Raw genomic sequence first — 24,741 nt, forward strand, 5'->3', positions numbered from 1 at the left:
AGGTCCCCTTCTCAATTTTCTTCCAAGGTTAGCTGAGGCAGGAGTGGGGAGAAGCAAGGGAAGGAGAGGATCTATTTAAACAGTCCACCCATAGAATGTGCTTCATGGCCCTAGGCAGGTTATATAACTAACTTCCTTGGGCCTTAATGTCCTCATCTACAAAAATGGGGATAATAATGATAGCTGCTGACTCCATAGGGTAGCTAGGAGGATACGCTAGGGAGCTACTCCCAAGGGAGCAGATAAGCACGGCACTTGGCACAGAAAAAGCACTCAGTAAATATTAGCATGTATGTATGCCTATGTAAAGTCGACAAGAGGCTAAATTCTCCAATTAGATTTCCAAGCCCTTCCCAACATCTACTCCTCCTTCTGTCTCTTAAACCTTCACCTCTTCTTCATAGTTCCCAAGGGCTGCCCAAATCCTCATTTGGTCTCTGGGCCTTACTCAGCACACCGCATGACACAGTATTTGGCTTCAGCACTGAGCTTTGCTGAGATCAAGTGTCCCTGCAGGTAAGGGGGACTAGGAGGACTTCAAGTACAGCTGGCCATCAGGGAGGCCCCGAGGGTCCTCTCCTATACTCATGTCATCACACATGATGATTAACCACGTGCATGCGCAGTCCACAGCAAGAAGAGGCACTGTGACCTGGTGGACTCCGACCCCCAAGGAAGGTAATGCTCCAGTTAGGTGGAGGATATGCTTTGCAAGAATACCCTGTCTGAAGTCAACTTACCTTCAGTCAGCATCTCCCTAACTCTGGTTATATCTATTATTTCCTAGCTAAGGCTTTCTTCCAAACTGGATATTGTCCATATTTTAAGTTTCAGCCACAGATTAGCTATGAGCAAGTTTGGTCCACTACATTCTTTAACCAATAATTATGTCACATGACAAACATACTAAATTGTCAACAGTATCCATTATTATGAATTATTTAAAATCAAAATTCTGCCGTATCTTTATAAGAAAAGGTTCCTAATGTGAAGGCCACAGGAACAGAAATGAAACCTACTTTGAATTGTGTTTTTAATGCCCAGAATCAGCCCCAAGGATATTTATTCCTGAGAGTTTTAAAGAGTCTTAAAATAAACATCTCTCTCAGGATAGTCTCATTATTATCATAGGCAAATTATTTCTACAACAAAAATATAATTAGCTGAGATTCAGCAGTCTTCAGGAGGCAGGATCCAAAATAACCTGAGAAATTTCAAAGCTTAAGATCCTTCTGTGAATAGTCCCAGGTTAACCCTGTGCCCCTTCCCCTATGATCTCATAGCAAAAGGCTTGGTCTTCTCTCCATAATCTGCATTTGCTATGGTAGATGGTGGAGCTTTCTCTCTTGGGCTTGCCTCTTCCCTGATCTCAGGCGCCTGGGACCCAGTCTTTGGGGAGTACTTTGCAGGGAAAATCCGCAGACCTTCTCCTGGGAGGACATTCCAGTCCTGACAACCCTTTTCCTGGGGGATCTCCCAAAGCCCTGGGCGAGGACAGTCCTGCACATTCCCCAACCTCAGGCAGATCGCCTCTTTGATGATAATTTATATGTAGTCCAATGTCAAAACAAAGAGCATGGTGGGAAGAGGGTGACAGAAAAAAGGCAGGAAGAGCTGGGGGTAGGAGAGGAGAAGCAAAGGAGGAAGGACAACATGAAAAGACAGTGAGCATGAGGAAAAGACGCAGCTACAGACAACGGGTGGGGGCTGTAACTCAGTCCCTCCCATCCCTGAGGCATTCTCAAATCCCAACCCTTTCCTAACAGGAAGACTTCCTCCCAGCCCAGGCTCTGTTCTTCAGATATTTGCTGAATTAACAAAGGGATTCTCTCTGATTGAATTTATTACATTCCCATAGTCTGTATCATGTTTAAGATTTATTTTAGAACTAGAGATAGGGAAAACATGAAACCAATTATTTATATGTATGTGTGCATACATATACTATCATTCTTTTTATTTTTGTCGTTTTTTATTTTTTGTCTCTGTCGCCCAGGCTGGACTGCAGTAGTGAGATCTTTGCTCACTGCAGCCTCTGCCTCCCAAGTTCAAGTGATTCTCCTGCCTCAGCCTCCCGAGTAGCTGGGACTACAGGTGCCTGCCACTATGCCCTGCTAATTTTTGAATTTTTAGTAGAAATGGGGTTTCACCATGTTGGCCGGGTTGGTCTCGAACTCCTGACCTTAAGTGGTCCCCCCCCCTCCTCCACCTCCCAAACTGGTGGGATTACAGGTGTGAGCCACTGCATCTGGTCTACTCATTCTTTAAAAAATTCTAATATACAGAAAAGTGTACACTTACAGCATGTAGAACTTTCTAACAGAATGTACCCGTGTAACTAGCACTTCAGTCAAGAAAAGACTAACCAGTATCCAGCAGCCCCTCACACCCCTTCCAATCACTACCCCCAAGAGTAGTCACTATCCTGGTCTTACTATTGCAGGTCAGTTTTGCCCATATTTGAACTTTATATGACCGGAACCACATAGGATACATTCTTTCCCATCTGGCTTCTTTCACTCAAGGTTTTATTTGTGAAATTTATCCAATGTTGTTATAATTCTTTCATTCTCACTGCTATATAGAGTTCTATTATGTGAATATATTACAACTCATTTATCCATTCTTCTGTTGAAGAGATTTTGGGTAATCTTACATTCTGTGTATTTAAAAAAAATAGTGGTGCTGTTATAAATATTCTTATATGCATATCTCTTGGTGAATATACAGACACATATATATATACACCATATATACCTAACAGCAGAATTACTAGGACATAGGTATGCATACATATATTTAACTGTAGCTGGGTTTCTTTTTCTTTTTCTTTTTGAGACGGAGTCTCGCTCTGTCACCCAGGCTGGAGTGCAGCGGCACGATCTCGGCTCACTGCAAGCTCCGCCTCCCGGGTTCATGCCATTCTCCTGCCTCAGCCTCCCGAGTAGCTGGGACTACAGGCACCCGCCACCACACCCGGCTAATTTTTTGTATTTTTAGTAGAGACGGGGTTTCACCATCTTAGCCAGGATGGTCTCGATCTCCTGACCTCGTGATCCACCCGCCTAGGCCTCCCAAAGTGCTGGGGTTACAGGCGTGACCCACTGCGCCTGGCCTCTTTTTTTTTTTTTTTTTCTGAAGACTAAGTCTCCTTGCTCAGGCTGAAGTGCAGTGACATGATCAGAACTTACTACAGCCTCAAACTCCTGGGCCCAGGTGATCCTCCTGCCTCAGCCTCCTGAGTAGCTAGGTCTACAGGGGCCTGCCACCAAGTCTGGCTAATTTTTTTTATTTTTTAAAGAGACACAGGTCTCACTATGTTGCTCAGGCTGGTCTTGAACTCCTGGCCTCAACAATCCTCCCTCCTTGATATAGCTGATGTTTCTATGCATATTTCTCACATTCAAATGCACTCATCGGTCTGTTTGAAGCATATAAAGCATTGGGTGTCCCAGAGGCAGGAGTGCAGGGCACTGGGCTTCTGTCTATTCCTCACTACTCTAAAAAGCAGTCTATGACTTCAAAAAGTCACATAAAAAAAAAGAAAGTCATGTAAGAATAAACTCCAAGTTGTTTTTGTTTTGATTTCTTATCAAAGCAGGCTTAAAAAATACCTGAACGCATGGGAGGTTATCTCAGTCCATTTTGTGCTGTTATAACAGAATACCTGAGACTGGGTAACTTACAATGAACAGAGATCTATTTCTCACAGTTCTGGAGGCTGGGAAGTCAAAGACAGCGAGGCTAGCATCTTGCAAGGGCCTTCTTGTTGTATCATCACATGGCGATGGGCAGAAGGGCAAGGGAGGGCAGGGGGTGACTGGGGGTTAGGGGTCGGGAGGCAAACTTGCTCTTTTATAATGAACCCACTCCTGTGATAACAACATTAATCCATTTACAAGTGGAGAGCTCTCATGGCCTAATCACCTCTTAACGGTCCCACATCTCACCTCTTAATATTATTACAATGGCAACTAAACTTTTTCCTTTTTTCTTTTTTTGGAGGCAGAGTCTTACTCTGCTACCCAGGCTGGCATGCAGTGGTGTGCTCATGGCTCACTGCAGCCTCAACCTCCCAGGCTCAAGCAATACTCCTACCTCAGCCTCCCAAATGTCTGGGACTACAGGTGTGCACCACCACCTGTATTAATTTTTTATTTTTTGTTGAGGACAGGGTTTTGCCATGTTGCCCAGGTTGGTCTCAAAATCCTGGGCTCAAGCAGCTCAACTGCCTCTGCCTCCCGAAGTGTTGGCATTACAGGTGTGAGCCAGCGTGCCCAGCCTCAATTAAATTTCAACACGAGTTTTGGAAGGGACAAACATTCAAACGATAGCAGAGATAACAGAAATGGAAACCTAACTATTACTATGTAAGTTACGTGTTTTCCAGCCTACACACTAAGACACTGTGTAACCCTCAGTTGCTAACACTGGATAATTTAATCAAAATAATAACAAAGCTCCAAAGGAAAAGCCTCTTTTTTCATAGCAGTAGGAACTCTCCTCTCTATAACATGCTAGCCTTCTACAGCACTGCTATAAAAATTGCCTTATCTATTTTATTTTCTTACTTTGAGAAGACTCAGGAGTTCAAGTAAAAGTCCAGTTAATTCATAAAGTTACCACATGACTCAATAATTCCACTCCTAGCTCTGTATCTAAGTGAACAGAACACATATGACCACACAAAACTTGTATATAAATGTTCTCTTCAGCATTATTCAGTCCAAAAGTAGAAACAACTCAAATGTCCATATGTAGTACAGCCACACCATGAATATTATTCAGCCATAAAAAGGAATGAACTACTGATACATGCTATCACATAGAGGTATCTTGAAAACATCAAACTATGTAAAAGAAGCCAGATACAAAACACCACATATTGTATGCTTCTATTTATATGAAACGTCCAAAATAGGCAAATCCATAGAGATGGAAAGTAGATTAGTGGTTGCCAGGAGAAAGAATAGGGAATGACTATTAATGGGTATGGGATGTCTTTTTAGGGTGATGTAAATGTTCTGGATTTAGTGGTGATGACTGACATCTTTGTGAATATAAAAGAAAACCACTGAATTGTATACTTTTAAACTTTCATAGTATGTAAAATATATCTCAATTTGTAAAATTCTGGTTAAGTGCTGGGGCATTGAAATCAGATATGGATTTAATTCCAGTTGACTACATGCTGTACGCTATGAGCAAGTCATTTAAGCCCTGTAAGCCTCATTTTCCTTCTCTGTAAAATGAGGGTGATAAAAAAAATATTGATACGGTTACTGTGAGAACCAAAGAAGGTAATAAACAAAGTGTTTGCCACAGTGATGAACACAGGAAATGCCCATTAACGATTAAAGTGACAGAAATGATAGGAGCTGGCTCTCAGCCAACTTACCTTTTGACATTCCTGGGATATACTCAATGATTTCTATCAGACCCAATAAAGGATATAATTTTCTATAAAATATTATGTAAGGAGTTAAACTGGTTTGCTATTCAGTCAAAAGAGGAAAATCCTGCCATCAAGGAATATCCACAAGCAGAGAAACAGTAACTAATACTGAGGGGATGCCAAGAGTTGTTTCCCAAGCCCCGCTGGTGCACTGCCAAGCAGCTGCTGTTGGGGAGCCCCTACATGAGTTAGCTGAGCAGGGCAGGCTGCCACCCAGAGGCAGGTGACAGCCCCAGAGGCCTGGGAACAAGACACCACACCTGATGGCTTTCCACCCCGCCCCTCTCTCCTCAGGCATGGGCAAGAGCATCAACATCAGGTCTGCAGGCCATGGCAAAGGCACGTCCCACACCATACCAGTGAAACCACTCAGCCAGGCTGGTCTTATTGGAGACAGCAGGAGAAAGGACTGCCGAGGGTGGTTTCCCATCTCTAAGACCAACCCTTGCCAGATTAACAACTGCTCCCTACATCTGCCTCAACTCATTGCTAGATCACATATGTAACCCCCCAAATAACAAGTTGTAACTAGTTACCGTTCTTAGCAATGGCCCACAAAAGTGCCCCATAAAGTTTCTTAAGGCCAGGCACAATGGTGTGCACCTGTAATCCCAGCACTTTGAGAGGCCAAGGTGGGAGGATCATTTGAACCCACAGGTGTGGCTGCAATGAGCCGTGATCACGTCACTGCACTCCAGGCTGGACAACAGAGCGAGACCTTGTCTCAAAAAAAATTAAAATAAAAAATGAAGTTTATTAAAAGTGATATTTCACAGCAGGTCAACAGGTATCCTGTAAGTGCCAAGGACTGGAGAGCGGCTGACTGTAAGTGCTCCTCAGAGTCCTTCAGCTGCTCATCTTGGTAAACGCCAATCACGGTGAGAAGGTCCTATTGGGAGACAGGGATGTCTCCCAATTTTTTCCTTCTTTTCTTTTTCTTAAATGTGGTTTACTGCAGTTAAAAATATATAATAGGCAAGGCTCATACCTATAATCCCAGCACTTTGGGAGGTCATGGTGGGCAGATCACTTGAGGTCAGGAGTTCGAGACCAGCCTGGCCAACATGATGAAACCCTGTCTCTACTAAAAATGCAAAATTAGCCAGGCATGGTGGCACACGCCTGTGGCCCCAGCTACTCAGGAGGCTGAGGCACAAGAATCGCTTGAACCTGGGAGGTGGAGATTGCAGTGAGCCGAGAGCACACCACTGCACTCCAGCCGGGGTGACAGAGTGAGACTCCATCTCAAAATCAATCAATCAATCAATCAATCATCACACTGCTTTCAGCTCTTCTCCCATCCCCCCGCCCACCCCGCAACTTTTGGAACATCATTAGCTGGTTACACTGTCCCTTTCTCAAAAATTACATATATATGAAAAATTCTGACCGGTATATATATCTCTCTCTTAAGTTTTCATGGCTTGGTTGGAGAAGCAAAATAGCTGTTATAAACCAGATGGTTAACATTTTAGAGTCAGATAAATTTAGGATCAAATTCAAGCCCCACTCCCCTCCTGGTGTTTTTACTGTGGAGAAGCTGCTTAACTTCTCAAAGTGTCAGCTGTTTCTTTTATAAACTGAGCATACTATCTCTTTGATAGATGGTTATAAAAATTTGCCGGGCGTGGTGGCTCACGCCTGTAATCCCAGCACTTTGGGAGGCCGAGACGGGCGGATCACGAGGTCAGGAGATCGAGACCATCCTGGCTAACACGGTGAAACCCCGTCTCTACTAAAAAATACAAAAAACTAGCCGGGCGCGGTGGTGGGCGCCTGTAGTCCCAGCTACTCAGGAGGCTGAGGCAGGAGAATGGCGTGAACCTGGGAGGCGGAGCTTGCAGTGAGCTGAGATCCGGCCACTGCACTCCAGCCTGGGTGACAGAGCGAGTCTCCGTCTCAAAAAAAAAAAAAAAAAATTAAAATAAGGCTGGGCGCAGTGGCTCACATCTGTAATCCCGGCACTTTGGGAGGCCGAGGTGGGCAGATCATGAGGTCAGGAGATCGAGACTATCCTGGCTAACACAGTGAAACTCCAACTCTACTAAAAAAAATACCAAAAAATTAGCCGGGTGTGCTGGCGGGCGCTTGTGGTCCCAGCTGCTCAGGAGGCTGAGGCAGGAGAATGGTATGAACCTGGAAGGAGGAGCTTGCAGTGAGCCAAGATCATGCCACTGCACTCCAGCCCAGGCAACAGTGCGAGACTCCAACTCAAAAAATTAAAATAATATACACAGAACATCTAGTCCAGATGCCATCTTTTAATAATGGTCAGTAAATGGTAGCCATGATTATTATTGCTATTATCATTGTTATAATAACAACCACGTTTAATTCAAGTTCAATGTTTTCTTCAAGATTTAGTTCATCTTTTGGGGTCTGAGAAACTTCAGGAGCAACACTTGGCCTCCTGAGAATCCTGTGACTGTATCTATCACACAGGAATTATGGGTTTAAATGAAGTACTTACCTGACCTCAGAAATAAAGTCTCATAGAGAAGGCTTGTACAAACACCTCCTGTGCACTACTTCATAATCTTCTCAGCTGCACTACCTTAGTACTGCTGCTATGACCAGTAGAGCTACATAGCACCTCACCTGGGATACAGTTTCTCTGACACCAAACAGTGGGACCACCCCTACAGGAAACCACTGTTACAACCCAGAGATGTGGAGAGTTGACCAAGATGGAACCACCCTGATACTTGCGATAGGGACATTTGGTGGACAAGTCCCAGAATCTTGAACTCCCAAATTCCCCTGAACTTTCTAGGCCAGTAAAAACAGGCCCCCCCCCTTTTTTTTTTTTTTTTGAGACGGAGTCTTGCTCTGTCACCCAGGCTGGAGTGCAGTGGTGCAATCTCAGCTCACTGCAAGCTCCGCTTCTTGGGTTCAAGCAATTCTCCTGCCTCAGCTTCCTGAGTAGCTGGGACTACAGGCGCCCGCCACCACACCCAGCTAATTTTTTGTATTATTAATAGAGATGGGGTTTCACTGTGTTAGCCAGGATGGTCTCAATCTCCTGACCTTGTGATCCACCCACCTCAGCCTCCCAAAGTGCTGGGATTACAGGAGTGAGCCACTGCACCCACCAGGACTCACTGTTATGCACTGATGGGAGCTTGGGGGACAGGCAGAAAGGGGATGGTGATGAGGTGAATGTCAGCCTAGATTGTTGAGGCTTTATCTGCATGGGAGCACTCTGCTGTGACTTGCAGTTTAGTATTCTGGCACAGACACCTAAAGCTGGTCCTTGGACACTGGGATGGCTCCCTGCAGCCTGAGCACAACAATGGCCTCATGTAAGTTAAATGGAGATGCTGGAATTGCCTTGGCAGAATATCGAGGAGGTCAAAAGGCTCAAGAGTGGGCATGTAGAGTAGATCTCTTATGAGAGATTAGAAGAGCCAACCATCTGACCATGATCCCAGGAGGGCCGAGAGGTCACTTCCTTCACTAAAGGGATAAGTGCATCCATCTGTGAGGGGCACAGTGTCATTGAGAAGCTCAATGGTTCTGTCCTCTGTTGGCTGGAGTTGACAGTAAGAGACGCTGCCATGGTATTGAGCTTTTGAATTAATGGGGAATGGTAGGATTCCAAAATAGCAGAGGCCAGGTGGTAACAATTAACCAGAGGCTAGATGGACGTAAATGTCATAATGGACAGCAAGGCCAGAGTGGCAATCGGAGTTCTTTGACCACAAAGGATCTGTGGCTGATTGGCATGGGCGAGATGGACGGAAACTGACATGTGTGTTACCTGACTTGTATAAAAGAGAGGGAGCTGAAAAGCAGAGGCTGACATCAGATGCCGCAATTCAGTCTCAGAGTCTACTGTATGAGGAGAGGACAGGTCTCATTGAGGAAGGAGCCCGCAGTACCCACACACAGAGTTCATATGATAAAGATTTCACTGATCCCTCTACAAAAGAACCTTCTACCACCTACTAGGATCACAGGCCACAGGCAGGTGCTGGGGAAAGGGGAATGCCAGATATTTCAAAGACTGTTAGATATGGGTCTGAGCTGACCCTGATACCACGGGACCTAAAATGGTGGTTCTCTCGTTAGAGTGGGGGCTTATGGCGTCCAGGGGACAAGTGGAGCGGTGGCCATGTCTGTTTCACAGTGGGTCTAGTAGGTCCACAGAAGCACCTTGTCCCCAAGTATATAATTGAGGTAAATATACTTAGAAACTAGCAAACCTTCATAATGGTTCCCTGGATGAGGAAGAGTCAGAACACCCTCCACAGAAAAATAACATTTATAGGTCTTCCTTTTCTTAAGTCTATAAAGCAAAATATAGTATGTTGTTCCTGGAATAATAGTTGGCAGCCATCACTTATAAAAAGTAGTATATTTTCCTTTACAAGATGGCGTCAAGGAATCTCCGCACATTTGCTTTCACCATGTCTGACATTCCTTGCATTTTCATATTTGGCAACCTAAATCCTATCTGCTTTCAGGTAGGCTGAATGTTAAGTACCATAAAAAAACCCAAGAACAAACAGACATTTGGCAATTTTTAACTGAATAAAGGTCATTCCTTTGGATAAATAAAATCCCCACCCTTCCCACAAAGTTACATTCTGTTTAATGACCAGAAACAGAAGTTTGTTAGATAAACAGGAAGAACAAAAATGCTACCAGTTTCTGAAATTGAAATTAGAAGGCTGTAATTAAGAATACCTTTCAGTAAAGTTTTGCCCTCATATGAGTAGATTGTGGAGTGAAGTGATTTAGCACTGAATTACTTATACTGGTGATCTTAAATAATTTCAGGTGTCAGAGCTGATCCAAACAGTGAGACAAAAGTCTTGAGGTTAAAAGACAATGTCCTACTCTACTTTATCCCCGACTTGTCTTCACAGTGCTTTGCAAAGAGTAGATACTCATTAACCAGTAGGTGAGAGCTATTTCTACATGACAAGAGACCTCTAGAAAGTGGAATCAGGTACGAGGACTTTTAGTAATGTCAAAGGACCTGGTGTCCTATACTATCTATGCCTCCTATGTCTCAGCGGGGTGGTCAAAGAGTTGACAAGATGAAGTTTCCCTTTATAAAAGTATCCCATAGATGTAAATAATCATAGAGATAAATGAAAGAGGAATAACAGGATTAGAATATCACCACTGTGCATTGTCTAATACACTAATGGCTCTTGACAATAATCATCAACAGGTAACATCACAGAAAGAGACAAGCAGCAACTAGACAATGTGTCCTCCCGCTAAAAGTACTTAACATCGGTTGTGAAGTAGTCCTGTCCCTTCCACCCAGAAAAAGGGCCCAACTCTGACTAACCTTTTAGGAGATCTAACTATCAATGTACAGGAAATACAGAAACAGAAGAGCATGTTAAATGACACCACAGGCATGTTTGTTTCTAACTCGGTTTTTTAGTTCTAACCTGTCACTATTTTAAAAATTGTATTGATAAATATTTTTTAAAAATTAGAAAATATTTTTAAAAATAAAATATAATCCCCATTTTTATTCATAGATTCAAAAGACATAATAGTACATTCTAATTAGAAAAAAAAACAAGAAAAAAGAAATTAGGAAAGCTATACACATTATTCATTGAAAGTGCAAATACAGACAATTATTAGAAAATTGCTATTATACTCACAACTTTGTTATTCTGCAGTCGTAACTAAGTAAAGTTATGAGACTCCATAAGGAAACTACATATAAGATATATATATAAAACTATGTATATATAAAACTATATATATAACTATATATATAAAAACTATACATAAGAACTGATAAATACAGTAACGATGCAGGATACAAAAATCAACAGCATTTCTATATGCCAACAGTGAACAATGTAAAAAAGAAATCTAAAAAGTAATTCTATTTATAATAGCCACACATACTGGGAAGCCAAGGCAGGTGGATCACGAGGTCAGGAGTTCAGGACCAGCCTGGCCAACATAGTGAAATCCCATCTCTACTAAAAATACAAAAAATTAGCCGAGTGCAGTGGCTCACGCCTGTAATCCCAGCACTCTGGGAGGCTGAGGCAGGCAGATCACGAGGTCAGGAGATTGAGATCATCCTGGCTAACACAGTGAAACCCCATCTCTACTAAAAATACAAAAAATTAGCCAGGCGTCGTGGTGGGCACCTGTAGTCCCAGCTACTCAGGAGGCTGAGGCAGGAGAATGGCGTGAACCCAGGAGGCGGAGCTTGCAGTGAGCCGAGATCGCGCCACTGCACTCCAGCCTGGGCGACAGAGCAAGACTGTCTCAAAAAAAAAAAAAAAAAAAAAAAAAAAAAAAAAAATTAGCCAGGCATGGTGGCGGGTGCCTGTAATCCCAGCTACTCAGGAGGCTGAGGCAGGAGAATCGCTTGAACCCGGGATATGGAGGTTGCAGTGAGCGGAGATAGCGCCATTGCACTCCAGCCTGGGTGACAGTGTGAGACTCCGTCTAAAAAAAAGGCCACACGTAAAATTAAATACCTAGAAATAAACAACCAAAGAAGTGGAATATCTCTATAATGAAAACTATAAAACATTGATAAAATAAACTGAAGGGGACACCAAAAAAAATGGAAAAATATTCCATGTTCATCAATTGGAAGAAATCAATATTGTTAAAATGTCCATACTACCCAAAGCAATCTACAGACTCAATGTAATCCTTATCAAAATACCAATGACGTTCTTCACAGAAATAGAAAACAAAATCCTAAAATTTATATGGAACCACAAAAGACCCAGAGTAACCAATGCTACCTTAAGCAAAAAGAAAAAACTGGAGGAATCACATTACCTGACTTCAAATTATTCTACACAGCTGTAGTAACCAAAACAGCAAGGTACTGGCATACAAACAGACACACAGGCCAATGAAACAGAATAGGGAACCCAGAAACAAATCCATACACCTACAGTGAAGTCATTTTTGACAAAGGTGCCAAAAACACATACTGGAGAAAGATCGTCTTTTCAATAAATGTTGCTGGGAAAACTGGATATCCATACGCAGAATGAAACTAGACCCCATCTCTTGCCATATTCAAAAATCGTATCAAAATGTATCTTTAGATTTAAAGATACGTAAATCTATTAAAGACAGATTTAAAGATAGATTTACATATCTTTAGATTTCTTTACGTATCTTTAGATTTAAAGATACGTATCAGGCCGGGCGCGGTGGCTCAAGCCTGTAATCCCAGCACTTTGGGAGGCCGAGACGGGTGGATCACGAGGTCAGGAGATCCAGACCATCCTGGCTAACACGGTGAAACCCCGTCTCTACTAAAAAATACAAAAAACTAGCCGGGCGAGGTGGCGGGCGCTTATAGTCCCAGCTACTCGGGAGGCTGAGGCAGGAGAATGGCGTGAACCAGGGAGGCAGAGCTTGCAGTGAGCTGAGATCCAGCCACTGCACTCCAGACTGGGCGATAGAGCGAGACTCCGTCTCAAAAAAAAAAAAAAAAAAAAAAGATACGTATCAAAATAGTATATTTAAATCTAAGACCACAACCACAAAACTACAACAAGGAAACACTAGGGAAAATCTCTGGGACATTGGTCTGGGTAAAAATTTCTTGAGCAATACCCCACAAGCACAAGCAACCAACACAAAGAAATGGACAAATGGGTCACATCAAGTTTCTTCTGCACAGCAAAGGAACCAGTCAACAAAGTGAAGAGACAACCTACAGAATGGGAGAAAATATTTGCAAACTATCCATCTGACAAGGAATTAATAACCAGAATATACAAGGAGCTCAAACAACTCTACAGGAAACAAATCTAACAATCCAAACAAAAGATGGGCAAAAGATCTGAGTAGATATTTCTCAAAAGAAGACATACAAATGACAGACATATGAAAAGATGCTCAACATCACTGATCAGAGAAATGCAAACCAAAACTACAAGATATCATCTCTCCCCAGTTAAAATGGCTTAATATCCAAAAGAAAAGCAGTAACAAATCGTTGGCGAGGATGTGGAGAAAAGTGAACCCTTGTACACTATTGGTGGGAGTGTAAATTAGTACAACTACTATGGAGAACAGTTTGAAGGGCCCTCAAAAAACTAAAAATTGAACTACCATATGATCCAGCAATCCCACTGCTGGGTACATTCCCAAAAGAAAGGAAATCAGTATATCAAAAAATATCTGCACTTCTATGTTTGTTGCAGCACTGTTTACAATAGCTAAGATTTGGAAGCAACCTAAGTGTCCGTCAACAGATGAATGGATAATGAAAGCGTGGTTATTCAGTCATAAAAAATGAGATCCAGTCATGAGCAACAACATGAATGGAACTAGAGATCATCATGTTAAGTAAAATAAGCCAGGCACAGAAAGACAAACATCGCAAACATCACTTATTTGTGGGATCCAAAAATCAAATCGACTGAACTTATGGACATAGAGAGTAGAAGGATGGTTACCAGAGGTTGGGGAGTTATCAGGGACTGGATGGAGGGAGGTGAGGACGGCTAATGGGTATGAAAAAAAATAGAATAAGACCTACTATTTGATAGCATAGCAGGGCGACTATAGTCCATAATAACTATATTTTAAAATAACAAAGAATGTGATTGGATTGTTCGCAACTCGATGAAAAAATGTTTGAGGGGATGGACACCTCATTCTTCATGATGTATTTCACACTGCATGCCTGTATCAAAACATCTCATGTACCTCATAAATATATATACAGACTATATACCCACAAAAATGAAAAAAAATTTAAAAATAAAGTTATAGAGGGGGTAGCAATTCTTCATAACAAATGCTTATATACATACTGCATAAACACCATGTATATCATTATTTAAAATTTTCAATATGGAAATAAGTTTCCTTCTAGCCTATTAATCCTAAACTGGGTTAAGGACAACACTACTTGGGGATATTTATATTAACTGTTTCAATGTTTAATAACAATCATAGAAAACAACAGTCTCACAGAGGTATGCTTATGTAAATGAAAGAACAGATTTTAAAGTAAGTTTTAAATCCATATTTAACTCCAAGATATAGTAATTCCAAGATACTTACTTTTTAACTGTTATTCAAAATGAGACAACTGACATTCTATTTTCATAATTCACCTTCAATTTATAACAGCCAATTCTACTAATTTATCCTGTAACATTAAATTTAAATTATCTTTCAATGAAAGAAATAGATTCCTAAATCCATGTATTTCCCATATGTGGATCTTCTTTTAATGAACAATTAAAATCAAACACTGATAAAATTCAAAAGGTTGTACCTAGGTATAACCACATGTAGATATTGTTCACTAGTTATCAAATTATGGAATATGTCATAAGAATCTGTTGAAACTCTGTTCTTCCAAGGTTTTTTCTTTTTTTTGCCTTTTGATCTTATCTGTCATTGAAAAACATGTTGCTTTTCTTATTTGCATGAAAGTATTAAGATCATTAAAATATCAAAGAGATCAAATTCACATTTTTTCTTAAATAAAAAGTTGGAACCAAACTGGTTTCTTATCCTGAAGAACTCTACGATTTCCTACATTTGATGGAATTTTCCCCTAGATAGTCATCATACTTCAACATGCAGTAACTATTGTTCATGATCACCTTCCACTTAACATTTGATAGAGTCTCGACTTTAACAGATTAGCTTTTATCTAAATAAATGTTACTGCATTACTAAGCCTGTTTAATTCTGCTGAAACTTTTTCATAGTAAGATATTCTTGAAGGAAACAGTATGTTGATTTACATGCTGGTGCATGCTTCCTCCACTCTGTAATTACTCTAGAATGCTTTCCTGTATTGTAGCAGCACCTTAGAATATCCCCATACACACAATTTAAATCCAAACCACATTTGCTGATGATGCTCATGTGCTTGGATGTTGCAGCAATGTCAAATTGCTGTAATAGTTTCTAAACATTTACTGTCAATTTCTATACTTGTCACAAACCAGCATTAGATCACACTTTGAGAAGCTCTGCTGTAAAAGACAAAAGACCTGATTGCTTCAACAAAAACAGAAAATTGCAAGGGGAAAAATGAGATGGAGAAGAACGTAGAGATTAAGATTTAAGAGATTTATCACCCAATGACTTTATGACCTTTGGATCCCAATTTAAAAAAACTTAAAATGTTATTTGACAATCAAAAAATGTAAATAAGTACTAAATATTTTAGGATACTTTCTGAATATGTGGTAAAGATACTGTGGTTATGTTTTTTTAGAAGAGTAAATTTAGAGATACAAACTAAAATGCTGTAGTTGAGGATGAAATGACATGCTGTCTGGGATTTGCCACAAAGTAATTTGGGAGGGATTGGCATGTAAAGTCCATTATATAATAGTATTCTTGCTACCTTTTTTTCCTTTTTTTCTTTTCTTTTTTTTTTTTTTTGAGACATTGTCTCACTCTGTTAGCACAATCATAGCTCACTGTAACCTCTACCTCCTGGGTTCAAGCCATCCTCCTGCCTCAGCCTCCTGAGTAGCTGGAACTGCAGGTGCATGCCATTACAACCGACTAATTTTTTCTTTTTTTTGTAGAAACAGTCTTGCTTTGTTACCCAGGCTGGTCAAGCAATCCTCCCACCTCGGCATCCCCAAGTGCGGGGATTACAGGCATGAGCCATCTTGCTACTTTTATATGTATTTAAAATTTTTATTATAAAACATAAAATATAGTTATATAATAATCCACCTTTTTGTGGTCTAGGCAGTCACTCAGAGCATATTAAGTGCCTTTGTAAACCAACATCTAACCATAAACACTTGTCCATTTTGTTTCATCATTACTGGAATTCATTTAGCATCTGAATTGAACATGGATTTGGGTTGAAGAAGAATCACTGGCAATTAGTATCTGAAACACACCAGTATGAATGCTCTAAAACCTTGTGGGGTGTGTGGGTGGGGGTCCTGCAGAAAGAATGTAAACTATTACCTTCACAAGTATGTCATTGTACACTCTGCAATGCGGCTTTCCTTGCTAGGTCAGCCTTATGCTCATTTTAATTATTATTTTAATTATACTTGCAAAAGTAATATACCATAAATTGTATTGTAAAATAAAATTCAAATACAATAGATAAAGCAAAATCCCCCTAGGCCTCCTCTTACCTTGATTCTCTTCTTACAGGAAACCATGTTCCCAGTTTGGTGTCATCCTTTTCACACTATTTCCGTACACACACACACACACACACACACACATACGTACACAGTAGCACAAATCACAAACTCTCATCTATGCATGTATATTTTAGTACAAATATCATAACTATTATTCGCAATTGCTTAAAAAACACACTGCTATGACTGGGCATGATGGCTCACACCTGCAATCCCAGGACCCCTCGGGAGGTTTACAGAACAACCAAAGGTTGTTTCTAATTGCTTATTTCTGTTACAAATAATGTGGTAATGAACAGATGTCTCTCTGTACCCATCATAATCACTTCCAGATGAGTACATGAAGGTAAAAGAAGGCAACTGCCTTGCCCAGGCTTGCAATATGTCTTAGAGCAGAACAGAAAGGACCCACCAGCCTGCTGGCTTGCTTTGCAAGGTTCTCCCCAGATAATATGAAGAGCATTCAGTTTGCTCTTCCAATGTCTCAATGTGCTCATGAGGGCACATGTGCAGACACACACACCCACACACACACACACACACACACACATTCAAGTTAGCCTGACAGGGAAGCCTTTGGAGACAACTCCTACTGAATCAGCTACATTCCTTAACAAACTGCCAAACATGTCTTCTACACACACAGGGCCACAGAGGACAGTCACACTGCATTTCACCGAGAGCATGTTCCAGCACTCTGAGCCTGAAAGCAATGCAGAGCTGAGTTCAGGGCAGCACACACTTTCTTCCCAATAGTGCCTCAGTTGCTGAGCAAATACTTTCATGCCGCTTTACCGAGAAAGTGCAGCTGGGAAAACAAAGGCGCAGAGGCAGCCCACCTGGAAACCAGATGAAACCCAGAAAAGGTATGTGTGGACCCAGCAAGAGTGCTGTTTATTGAGCTTTTTGCTATGGGGCACACATTGTGGTAAGGTTTTTATTTTTTTTTTTCCTCTTTCTTTCTGAGACAGTCTTGCTACTTCACCCAGGCTGGAGTGCAGTGGTACAATCTCGGCTTACTGCAACCTCCGTTTCCCGGGTTCAAGGGATTTTCATGCCTCAGCCTCCCAAGTATACTGGGATTACAGGCGTGCGCCACCATGCCCGGCTAATTTTTGTATCTTAGTAGAGATGGGGTTTCCACCATATTGGCCAGGCTGGTCTCAAATGCCTGGCCTCAAGCAATCCACCTGCCTCGGCCTCCCAAAGTGCTGTGATTACAGGCGTGAGCCACCGCACCTGACCTGTGATAAGGTCTTCATTTAATCTTCCAACAACCCAAGGGATTGGCCCTATTATACCCACATTTCAGATGAGGAAAGTGAACGAGACCACTTACTCGGGGTTGCACAACTGGTAAGTGGTGGGGTCTGGATGTGAGCCCAGGTGGTCTAATTCTACAGCGACTACTTGGAACTGTCGTGTGACACTGCCTCCCTAGCTTCAAGAAGGAATCAACGTTCCACATTGGGTCAAGGACAGGTCAAGTGCTGTGGTATTCTTTCAGGTGAAACACATTTTGACTTAAATTTGCCCTGCATGAGGTCAATGGAGCAAAGCCCTAAAGTCTTGGTCACTACTGCCAGGAGTTCTCTGTAGAGCTGTCCGCTCAGTGGAGAAGTGTCTTATGTATGGCCAGGTACAGGGCAAGAATTCAGCCAAACAACCCACGTTCTATATTTATTGGCGAAACCAAAAGCACAGTATTTTTGCACTGATCTGTGTGTGTGTGCGCTTGTATTTTAAACTACAGTTTTAGTCTGTTGTTTCAGCTGTCAAAATGCAATGGCTGAGGAAATATGCAGACTATGGTAGTAGAGTTTCAAACCAAATATTTTTTTTTCCCCAGGATGGCTAATTCTTGGAAATTTTATCCCATTTTATACTACAGGCCTTTGAGGTTTACTACTTGCAGACATTTAATGAAAGTCAAAGTTTGATATCATCTGGGGGCACACTTCTCTCCCTCTCCTAAGTCAGGATGCCTTCAGACATCATGGAGGAATTCAGATACAGTTACTTACATTAAGTTAATCATAAGGAAGTTTTAAATATACATTCCATTTTTAATGAACTTGATTAAAGTGGCAAATGAGAACCTTACTCTTGTTTAAGACTTTGAATGCCTTCCCCCGTCCCCGTGCCCTCCTCCCCGCCCCACCAAAGAAGCTATGTGCTCTACTTAAGTTGAGCTGAGAGTCCAGAGTTCTGCTAATGGTTTGCCAGGTTTCTGCCGAGGTTTCCATTTCTATTTGAAATGTGTACAGCACCGCCTTGCAAATTCAGATAGGAAGGTGGGGATGAGGAGCCTTTCTCAGGCATTAGCTCCCTAAGTCCAAAACATTTCTCGCAGTTTGAGAGGGAATAGCTGCCTCTCTCCCTGAACTCCACGGGCCATCATATTACTGAGTTCTATATTTTCTGCACAACAATTGACACCACTTGAACTTACCTGGTTGACTAACTGACTTCTGTGCATCTTGTCTCCCCTCACCCTCATCCCCATGAGAGCTCCAAGAGGGCAGGAACCCTGTTAATGCTCACCACTGAACCCCTGCACCTGGAATAGTCCCTGGGCACAGTAGCACTCATAAATATTTGTTGCATGAATGGAGAGATGAATGGATGAGTAGATATGAGATGTCTAATCAAGAAAGTAAAAACAGAATCTGAAGAGAGTTCTAAATGATCACCCTATCCACAAAAAAATCACTTTATGAACTCACTGGCCAGAAGAAAGTCAGAAATCAAAATTCCTTCCCATGCTTAGGAGGGGAGGCACAAGCTTTTTTTTCTTTTCCCATGCCACTTTTATGTTCAGAAAAGAACTTTTTCATAAGATGGGTTTACTTTATTCTTTTTTTCTTTTTTGGCAGAGGCAACAACCGCAGGGTAATTATAGGCTTTATACTTAACAGGATCATAAATTAATTGAAAAGCTTTGTACTTCCCACAACTCATCTCTCCTTTGACTATCAGCAAGAATCTTTTAGGGTGGCAACATGATATCAACTGAGTAGTTAGAGACAAATGCAGCAAGTCAGCCATAAAATTGTCCATTTGTCTTTGAAAATTAAACTGTTTTACATCAGAGCTATATTTAGCTGCATTATTAATATTGTGACTTGGCAGAGAAAAAAAAACTTATCCCATCATCTGGGGAATTAGTTTGTAATTTAACACAATGCAATAGGCAGTTAGAAAACAATATCCCAATATTCTCTGTGTGTAGACGTATTCTCAAGTCACCTTGGGAAGACAGGCAGCCTCAAAACATACAGGTATATACTAGATTTCAGAAAATCAAATGTTTTTATTGGACCAGATACTGCCAGACACCCCCTTCCCCAGGTCACTAAGAGATGTCAACTCAAAGAAACCAGCTTCCCCAACCAGCTCCCACTCAGTCACTATAAGTGGAAGACAGGAAGAGAGGGTTGCTCTCAGGGGAGTACAATGGTCATGGAGAAGCATTCATACATACATACACACACACACACTCTCTCTCTCTCTCTCTCTCTCTCTCTCTCTCTCTCTCTCTCTCATTCGTGGTGGCTGCAGGCAAAGGGGCACCTGTGAAGATCAGGAGTACCTTCAGTAAGGGGAGAGCAGCATTCTGCTTCTCAACTGGGTATCTGCTTAGCCAGCAACCTTGCTATCTTGCTCCCATTTACTGGGGCAGAGGAAAAAAGTACTGAAGATGGTCCAGACTACAGAGTGAAGAAGGTACCAGGTCCAGATACAAGACTCTTGAGAGATGGAAATGGCTCCTATGGTGTGACTGCAGAGAATATTGTGGGGCATCCAAAAGCTACTTATCTCATTGGGTTGCTGCAAGTTGTCAAATAAATAGGATAATGCCTGACTCCACGGTTACACTCATTATTATTTTATTTAAAGCCCAGCTTTTATACGACTACATGACCTTGGACAAGTCCTAACCTCTCTGGGCCTCAGTCTATAAAAATGAAGATCACAGTATTTACGTATGTGAAGAGTCTAGTATCTTCACTAGCCTGGGCAACATGGCAAAATCCCGTCTCTATAAAAAATACAAAAAGCGGCCAGATGCAGTGGCATACGCCTGTAATCCCAGCACTTTGGGAGGCTGAGGGGGGTAGATCATAAGGTCAGGAGTTTGAGAACAGCCTGACCAACATGGTGAAACCCCGTCTCTACTAAAAATACAAAAAAAATTAGACGAGCGTGGTAGCACGTGCCTGTAATCCCAGCTACTCAGGAGGCTGAGGCAGGACAATCGTTTGAACCTGGGAGGTGGAGGTTGTAGTGAGCCGAGATCACGCCACTGGCTCCAGCCTGGGCAACAGAGCAAGACTCCAACACACACACAAAAAAAGGAAAAACACAAAAAAATCAGCTGGACATGGTGGCACATGCCTGTGATCCTAGCTACTCAGGAGGCTGAGGTGGGAGGATGGCTTGGGCCTGGGAAGTGAAGGTTGAAGTGAGCCAAATGATGCCACTGCACTCCAACTTGGGTGACAGTGAGATCCCATCTCAAAACAAACAAAAAAAAAAAAAATCAATCTAGTATCTTATAAGCTTTCAATACATTCTTTCATTCAGTGAATGATCTTTAGCAGCTGGGAAGTGCCAGGCATGTAACAACAAAACAGATAAGCTCCCTTCCCTCATGGAACTTAAAGTCTAGTGGGGAAGGCTGACAATGAACAAGGAACGCTAATTGTGATATGTGTTATTAAGGAAAGTGTAGTGTGCTCTGGTGACATATATCAGAGGGAATAAACCTAGCCAGGGAAATTTGGGAAGTGCCCTGTAAGAAAGGGGAATTTCAGCTGATAGGTAAATTAGAATGAGCCAGATGAAAAAGCACTCCAGATGGAATAAACAGCATGTACAAATCCCGGAGTTCAGAACTAGTGTAACATATTAGAAAAGCTAGGAGAGGTCCAGTATAAACAGACAACAAAAAGCAAAAGAGGGAGGTGATGATTAATAATGTCAACTTGGCTGAGCCACAGGGTGCCCTGCTATTTGGTTAAACATGATTCTGGGTATTTCTGTGAGAGTGTTTTTGGATGAGATTAATATTTAAATTGATAGACTGAATAAAGCAGATTGGTTCCATAATGTGTGCAGGCCTCATCCATTCAGTCGAGGGCCTGAACAGCACAAAAAGACCAGCCTCTCCCAAGCAAGAGATAATTTTCCAGCAGACTGACTTCAGACCTCATCCACAACACTGGCTCTTCCTGGTTGGTTCACAACAGACAGTCTGTCTTGAACCACAGCATCAGCTCTCTCGGGTCTCCAGCCTGCTGTCCTTAGGACTCAAACTGCACCACTGACTCTTCTGGGTTTCCAGCTTGCCAACCCACCCTACGGATTTTGGATTCACCAGTCTCCATATGGCATGAGCCAATTCTTTCCTTTCTACTAAATATTTTTCTCTATATACACACAACCTATTGGCCTTTTTTTGTAGGAGAATCTTAATACAAGGAGTGAGGAGAGACAAGGTGGTAGTGTGGGCCACCCAAAGGTCCAGTGATACTGGCAAACTGTGCTACTTAACTCCCAGTTGCCACTGAAAGAGTGTTTTTACTCACTTAAGGTCACCACAGAATGAGGCCAAACAAAAAAGCTTCCAAAACAGTGATCTACTTCCCCTTCCCTAACTGATAATAAGATTTGGGCATGTCTCATTTTATGGCACTTCACTCTGTTGTGCTTCACAGATTTTTTTTTTTTTTTTTTTTTAAACAAACGGAAGGTTTGTGGCAACCTTGTCTTGAGCAAGTCGTATCGGCACCATTTTTTCCAACGACATGTGCTCACTTCATGTCCATGTCATACATTTTGCTAATTCTTGCGATATTCAAACTTTTTTTTTTTTTTTTTTTCCTGAGACAGGGTCTCACTGTTGCCCAGGCTGGAGTGTAGTGGTGCACTCAGCTCACTGCAGCCTCAACCTCCTGGGCTCAAGCGATCCTCCCAGGTAAGCCTCTCAAGTTGCTGGGAATACCAGTGCACACAACCGTGCCCAACTAATTTTTGTACTTTTTTGTATAGGCAGGATTTCACCACGTTGTCCAGGCTGGTCTTGAACTCCCAGGCTCAAGTGATCCGCCCACCTCGGCCTCCCCAAGTGCTAGGATTACAGACATGAACCACCATGCTCAGCCCTCAAACAGTTTTGCTATTATTATATTTGCTATGGCGCTCTGTGATCTTTTATGTTACTATTGTAATTGTTTTGGGGTACCTCGAACCACACCATGTAAAATGGCAAACTTAATTGGTAAATGTTATGTGTGCTCTGACTGCTCCACCGACCCATGGTTCCCCTTCTCTCTCCCTCTCCTTGGGCCTCCCTATTCACTGAGACACAACAAAATCAAAATTAGGCCAATTGATAACCGTACAATGGCCTCTAAGTGAAAGGACAAGTCTTATGTCGCTCACTTTAAATCAAAAGCTAGAAATGATTACGCTTAATGAGGAAGGCAGGTCAAAGCTGAGAAAGGCCAAAAGCTAGGCCACTAACACCAGTTAGCCAAGTTGTGAATGCAAAGGACAAGTTCTTAAAGGAAATTAAAAGTGCTGCTCCAGTGAACACATGAATAATAAAGTGAAACAGCCTTATTGCTGATATGGAGAATGTTTGGTCTGGATAGAAGATCAAACCAGACACAACATTCCGTTAAACCAAACCTAATCCAGAGCACAGCCCTAACTCTCTTCAGTTTTACAAAGGCTGAGAGGTGAGGAAGCTGCAGAAGAAAAAAAAAGCTAGCAGAGGCTAGTTCATGAGGTTTAAGGAAAGGAATCATCTTTCATAACTATAAGTGTGAGGTGAAGCAGCAAGTGCTGATGTAGAAGTTATAGTAAGTTATCTAAGAAGAGAAAATCTAGCTAAGATAATTGATGATGGTGGCTACACTAAAAACAGATTTTCAGTGTAGATGAATCAGCTTTCTACTGGAAGAAGATTCCATCTAAGACTTTCATAGCTAGAGGGAAGTAAATACCTGGCTTCAAAGCTTCAAAGGACAGGGTGACTCTCTTGCTAGGGGCTAATGCAGCTGGCGACTTTAACTGAAGTGAATGCTGATGTGCCAATCCTAGGGCCCTTTCAAACTATGCTAATTCTACTCTGCCTGTACTCCATAAATGGAACAACAAAGGCCAGATGACAGCACGTGTGTTTACATCATGGCTTACTGAATATTTCAAGTCCATTGTTGAGACCTACTGCTCAGAGAACAAGATTCCCTTCCAAATATTACTGCTCACTGATAATGCACCTGGTCACCTAAGAGCTCTGATGGAGATGTACAAAAAGATTAGTGTTGTTTTCATGCCTACTAAACAAAACATCCATCCTGCAGCCCATGGATCAAGGAGTTAATTTCTATTTTCAAGTCTTAATACATTTGGTAAGGTCGTAGCTGCCATAGTAAGTGACTGCTCTGATGGATCTGGGGAAAGTAAATGGAAAAACCTTCTGGAAAGGCTTCACATTCTAGATGCCACTAGAAACATTCATGATTCACAGGAAAAGGTCAAAATAACATTAACAGGAGTTTGGAAGAAGTTGATTCTAACCCTCATGGATTACTTTGAGAGGTTCAAGACTTCAGTGGAAGAAATAACTTACTTTGTGGTAGAAACAGCAAGAGAATTAGAATTAGAAGTGGAGCCTGAAGATGTGACTGACTTGCTATAATCTCATGATGAAACTTGAATGAATGAAGAGTTCCTTCTTACGGATGAGCAAAGAAAGTGGTTTCTTGAGATGAAATCTATTCCTGGTGAAGATGCTGTGAATATTGTTGAAATGACAACAAAAAATTGAGAATAGTACCAAAATGTATTTGATAAGGCAGTAACAGGATTTGAGAAGACTGACTCCAATTTTGAAAGAAGTTCTACTGTGAGTAAAGTGCTACCAAACAGCATCACATGCTACAGAGAAATCTTTTGTGAAAGAAGAGTCAATCGATCTGGCAAACTCACTGTCGCCTGACTTTAAGAAACTGTGGCCGGGCGCGGTGGCTCACGCCTGTAATCCCAGCACTTTGGGAGGCCGAGGTGGGCGGATCACAAGGTCAGGAGATCGAGACCATCCTGGCTAACACGGTGAAACCCCGTCTCTACTAAAAATACAAAAAAATTTAGCCGGGC

At 41.8% G+C, this 24,741-nt stretch overlaps 1 protein-coding gene across 16 annotated transcripts in view; it reads right to left on the reverse strand.

The window, feature by feature from the left end:
• ANKRD6 (ankyrin repeat domain 6) overlaps window positions 1–24,741 on the reverse strand; it is a 203,720-nt gene that overhangs the window by 78,651 nt on the left and 100,328 nt on the right. The window lies entirely within an intron of this gene.

The sequence above is a fragment of the Macaca mulatta genome, chromosome 4, assembly GCF_049350105.2.
Source record: "Macaca mulatta isolate MMU2019108-1 chromosome 4, T2T-MMU8v2.0, whole genome shotgun sequence".
Lineage (NCBI taxonomy): Eukaryota > Metazoa > Chordata > Mammalia > Primates > Cercopithecidae > Macaca > Macaca mulatta.